Consider the following 6,000-nt stretch of genomic DNA (forward strand, 5'->3'; position numbering starts at 1 on the left):
TCAGTGTGAGAGGACAATGCATCACCTGGAGAACAGGTCCTTGCTACAGGATCACTTCCTGCTACACCAGGGTGATGTTCTCCTACTGGGAGACCTTTCTGATCCAAGGCAGCACTGGGGCTGCCAGACTGGATTTGGGACTTGGCTACTATGTCCCTGAAGGTCTCATCAATGTACCTCTCTGTCTCCCTCAGCTCCTCCAAGTCTGCTACTCTAGCCTCCAGAGATCGGACTTGTTCCCTGAGAGCCAGGAGCTCTTTGCACCAAGTGCACATATAAAATCTCTCACTGGCGGGTAAAAAATCATACATGTGATACTCAATGCAAAAAGACTGGAAAGCCCCCCTCTTGCTGCTGGACTGCTGCCTTCATCTTAGTTTATTGAGTTCCTAGTTAAGTTTAGGATACTAGGGGATTTGGAATTAGAGTACTTTAAATTTACAGGAGTATTTAGTAATTAATCTGCTATTTAAGTTTAGGATGCTAAGGGGTAGATTTTAAAACATAGGTGTGGGCATAGATTTGTTCGCACAACCCGGCGCGAACAAATCTATGCCTCATTTTATAACATGCGTGTGCTGCCGCGCGCATGTTATAAAATCCAGGGTCAGCGCATGCAAGGGGGTGCACAATTGTGCAACTTGTGCGTGCCAAGCCGAATAGCCTGCCTCTGTTTCCGGCCCCCCCACACCTTCCCCTACCTAACCCACCCCCCAGCCCTAACTAATTTCCCCCCCCCTACCTTTGTTGAGAAAGTTACACTTGCCCGCGCTGGCTGGCCAGGCCCCGCCGCTGGACCACCCATTTTTCAAAGCTCCGGGACATATGCGCGTCCCAGGGCTTGCGCGCACCGCCGAGCCTATGCAAGAGAGGCTCGGCACACGCTGGGGGAAGCAGGGGTAGCTTTTCTGGGGTTGCGCGCATATCGTTCGCACGCAATCCTTTGAAAATCTACCCCTAAGGGAGTTGTAATTAGAGTACTTTAAATTACAAGTGAATTTACTAATTAATCAGCTAGTGTCCTACAAGGGGATGATTAAGCTTTCAATAAGGGCTGGTACAATAGGATGATTTAGATACGACCCTGATTGATTTTTAATGAGAAAGTGTCTCTTGCCTAAAAATCAAGGGGCGGATTTTAAAAGGCGCGCGAATAGCCTACTTTTGTTTGCGCTCCAGGCGCAAACAAAAGTACGCTGGATTTTAGTAGATACGCACGGAGCCGCGCGTATCTGCTAAAAACCTGGATCGGCGCGCGCAAGGCTATGAATTTTGTATAGCCGGCGCGCGCCAAGCCGCGCAGCCTACCCCCATTCCCTCCAAGGCCGCTCCAAAATCGGAGCGGCCTCGGAGGGAACTTTCCTTTGCCCTCCCCTCACCTTCCCCTCCCTTCCCCTACCTAACCCACCCGCCCGGCCCTGTCTAAACCCCCCCCTTACCTTTGTCGGGGGATTTACGCCTCCCGGAGGGAGGCGTAAATCCCCGCGCGCCAGCGGGCCTCCTGCGCGCCGGGCCGCGACCTGGGGGCGGGTACGGAGGGCGCGGCCACGCCCCCGGACCGCCCCGGGCCGTAGCCATGCCCCCGTACCCGCCCCCAAAACGCTGCCGACACGCCCCCGAAACGCCGCGACGACCGGGCCCGCCCCCCCCGACACGCCCCCGACACGCCCCCCTCGGAGAACCCCAGGACTTACGCGAGTCCCGGGGCTCTGCGCGCGCCGGGAGGCCTATGTAAAATAGGCTTCCCGGCGCGCAGGGCCCTGCTCGCGTAAATCCGCCCGGTTTTGGGCGGATTTACGCGAGCAGGGCTCTGAAAATCCGCCCCCAAGGGTTGAGTGGGTGGGAAAGACAGACACTAGAATTAACTATCTCTGGATTGCCTATTACCTCAGACACACACAAACTAAAGAATATATCCCTCCATTTCACCATGAGGTATATACTGTTCTGCTAGATTGGGCCATTGCATGCCCAATTGGGCCACTTTTTTTTTTTTCCCCACTCTGCGGGGGAACTATATTTGTGTGGACGAGGTTAGTTTGGGGCTGCCACCTTTTTCTCAGTGTCTGGCAGCCCCGCCAGCAGTCTCAGAGTGATGACCTCATCGGCAGCAGCCAATCAGAGGTGACAGAGAACAAGAGAGCGAATGAGTAAGGTACGGTAGGAAGTCGCACGCTGCCCGCTAGTGGGTGAGCTCTTCCAGCTTCTCTGCTTTCTTTTTTTTTTTTTAACCTTCCCCGTGCTGCTCGCAGGTGTTCGGCAAACCCAGCATTCCGCCGTTGCTGCTGAACCCGAAGCTGGTGCCCTCCGTGCGCCGCCGCTGCCGCCGCACAAGACAGCTTCACCTGTTGAGGTGAGGTCGCCAATGCGGACCAATCAGAATCTTCCTCGCCGCGGTTTCTGGAAGAGCTTTTGGGTGCATGCGCGAAGGTTCCCGCGCAGAATCGCCCTACTGGCTGCCGGATTACCTCAGCCCCGTTCTTTCCGCCCAAGGATGTGGGCCTGGCTCTCTCGTCCAGTTATTCATCTAAGCCCGCGCTTTGCTCTCCTAACTCAGCCGCCGCCGCCTGGCAATGGGAGATGGCGGTAAAACGCCAGAGAAGCGAGGACGGTTGTTGGGGTTTTGTTTTTTTTCTTGCCTGATTGAGGATTGGTTTCCTGTGCAGATTATGGAGGTGGGGGACCAGCAGCGGCGGGGGGGGGGGGGGGGGAGAAAGAGGTCTCTGAGCAACCTGAAAAGAAGGCGGAGGATACTCGTGCAGTGTCAAGGGAAGGTGAAAGCAGGAAGGGAAGAGCGCTGAGGGTGAAGTTAGAGATGGGAGTTGGTGGGGGGGGAGCAGGGACGGTTCTACAGTGAGGCAGGGTCAGGACGCCCGCTTCAGGCGGCAGAACTTTGAGGCGGCAAAAAAAAAAAATCTATCTGCTGTGGCGTCTGCCTCCCCCTGCCTCCGCTGCCCTCTGTGTTCACAAAGTGGGGCACATCTAATGAGCTAAAAAAACAAAATAAAAGAAGAAAGGCGCGAGGTCCCAGGGCGCAGGCTCAGCATTTTCTGCTGGTGCGACGCCTGCCTCCAAAGTACATTTTACATTTATTGTGTTTGTAGACCACCTAACACAGAGTGGTCTAAGGGGTTAACGATGAAGCAGGCACCCAATAATTGACAATAAAAAGAAAACGTAAAATTACATTAAAAAAGCATAAAGGTAAAGTTTGTACAAGCAGCAGCGTTCCTGCACCTGCGGCCCCCTTTGCTGCTGCCTTCTGGGCCACTCACCTCAGCAGCCCTGCCAGGCGGGGTCCATACCTGGGAACTCTCCAGATCTGATGTGTCTGTTTTGAAATATTTTATTGTTTTTTGAGAACATTTGAAAAAAAAATTTTGATGGCCTGTGTATCAGCCGTTTTGAAATATTTATTCTCTCTATTAGTATAGTTTTACTGTTATGATTAATGTTATATTTCTTGGTTTTATTATTGTTTTATGAGGAATGATGTTTTTATTTTTCCATTGTTTCACTGTATACAGGTCTGGCTTCATGCAGTTTTCAGTTTGGTTTTTGTCTGCACATTTCTGTTTATATTTTATTCTCTGTTTGGTGTTGATCCGTCTGTGCTCATGTGTGATCAAAGGGATGTATTCTGCTGGCATTTAGTTTCTTTGTTGGGATACAGCAGCCTGGCTTATTCCTAATAAGAGGCGAATTGGTGTTTTTAGAACTGGTGTAATATTTGTAGTGTTGTCTTCAAAGGTAGGTTTGTTACTGCTTGAGTGCTGGCATTTAGTGCTGTTCTATTACGAGAGGTTTATTTAAAATATTTCTGGCTGCTTATAGCAAACATATTGTACTAACCAGATTACAATATAAACATAAAATACATCATTATGGGGTAGATTTTAGAAAAGTACGCCGGATTTTATAAGATATGCGCGTAGCCGTGCGTATCTCATAAAATCCGGGGTCGGCGCGCGCAAGGGGGTGCACATTTGTGCACCTTGCGTGCGATGAGCCCTGTACGCGCTGCCCGTTCCCTTCGAGGCCGCTTCGAAATCGGAGCAGCCTTGGAGGGAACTTTCCTTCAGCATCCCCCCACCTTTCCCTCCCTAACCCCCCCCCCCCCCCCAGCCCTATCTACACCCCCCTACCTTTATTGCAAGTTATGCCTGCCCCAGGCAGGCATAACTCGCGCGCACCGGTTGGCTGCCGCCGCGCGATTCCCCGGCCCGGGAGCGATTTCGGGGTCTATAAAAGGTAGAGTGTCTCAGATTTTTGTTACAAAATCTGTGCATTAGATTGACACTTTGCTTCTTTATGACATGAAATACACGTAGGGGTGCACACATGGACGCACCAATTTTGTAACATGCGCGCACCGGGGGTGCACGCGGGGGGGGGGGCCTAATTTTAGAAAAGTACGCACAGCATCGAGATTGGGCCTCTCCCAGTTTACTCCAATTAAGGAGCAGACTGGGAAGGAACTTCCCTAACCCCCTAACCCATACTTCTTCCCTCTTCCCCTCTCCTCCTCACCCCCTCAACCCTGTCTCATACCTTTTTTCGGTTTTGTTTTGTTGCTTACTGCTCTGTTGGAGCAGAAGCAACTTGCACGCTTCCCCAGCACGGCGGCCAATGGCCGCTGTACCGACCCCCTCCAGCCTCCCCCTCCCCCTCAGCACCCCTTTTCTTGGGCCCGGCCCTTCTGCTCGTGACAGGAGTTACGCGCGTGGCCGGGCCTCTGTGAGAGTGGGCGCAAGGCCCGGCCACATGCGTAACCCCCGTGTTTTTTTACGCGTGCATTTTTAAGAGAAACGCAGATACTGCTGTCAGCGGGCGTTGTCTTTAGAAACAGAAGGACCACATTTAGTTTGTTTTTATGTCAAAAAAGCAGCTCCTTTAAAACAACTACAAAATAAAATAAAAAATGCTTGGCAGTGGGCTTGCTCATGGAAAAAAAATTCCCGTGTGCGTTTGCTTGGAGAAAAGCAAGAGGGTGGATGGTGCTGGCAAGGTCACCTTCCCGCTGTGCACGCTGCTTCTCCCAGGCAGTCCTGGCTGCATCACATCGCACCCCATCATGCAAGGCCCTGTTTCCTCTGGGTGTTATTTTTTTATTTTTTTTTTTTTAAAGAAAACCGTAAGTGTGCAGCCCGTAAAACATCTTTTTAGTTTTCACATAGTTTGATTTTATTAAAAACTCCGATTCCGGACTTTCACAGGAAAACCAGTGCAAGGCAGTTTACATAAAAAAAAATATTCATAATACAAAAGCAACAAAGTACACAGACAATAGTGAATACATGCTCAAATCGCTGTGCTCAAGCTTTTAAAAAAAGAATTAAGTTGCTCAGTTCAGCCACAGTTTAGATCTCCAAGGTGTAGGCCTTTTAAAATGTATTGGAGGTGCAAATACACCTGATACAGTCTGGTAAAGAGTTCCGTAATGTAGGACCCTCTAACAAAACGGCTCTGCTCCTTGTCAATCCCCATCCAGCCTTCCTTACAGAAGGTATTTTGAGTAAAAAAAAATTTACCTTCAGATCTTAGGGAACGTGCAGGTCAACTGATCCTCAACACCGAGCGGATCCAGCACTTTAATATTGAAATGTCCTACCTTATAATCAAAATAATTATCTTATCTATTTGACCCACCATTTTACTGGTAATCAGTGAACAGAAATCAAAACTGGGAAACGTGTTCTTGCTTAAAGGTATTTGCATTTGGAATCCTTTGTAATAGTTGCAGCTTTTATTGAGAAAGGCTTATGTACAATGAATTGCAGTAATCAATGCTGCCAATTTACTAAAGACTGGATTATCTTTTGAAAAGCATCATGGTGCAGATGAGAGCATAACCGGCTGACCATAAATAATTTGAAGGAGAGGATTTCACAGCGGATTGTATATCTTCAGTAAAGAAAGCTCATGGGTCACATAAAACCCCTAAATTTCTGACAAAGGGGCTGATGGGAATGATGTGGTCCTTAAATATTAGAGGTGAGG

Source organism: Rhinatrema bivittatum, unplaced genomic scaffold (assembly GCF_901001135.1).
Source record: "Rhinatrema bivittatum unplaced genomic scaffold, aRhiBiv1.1, whole genome shotgun sequence".
In the NCBI taxonomy this organism is placed as follows: Eukaryota; Metazoa; Chordata; class Amphibia; order Gymnophiona; family Rhinatrematidae; genus Rhinatrema; species Rhinatrema bivittatum.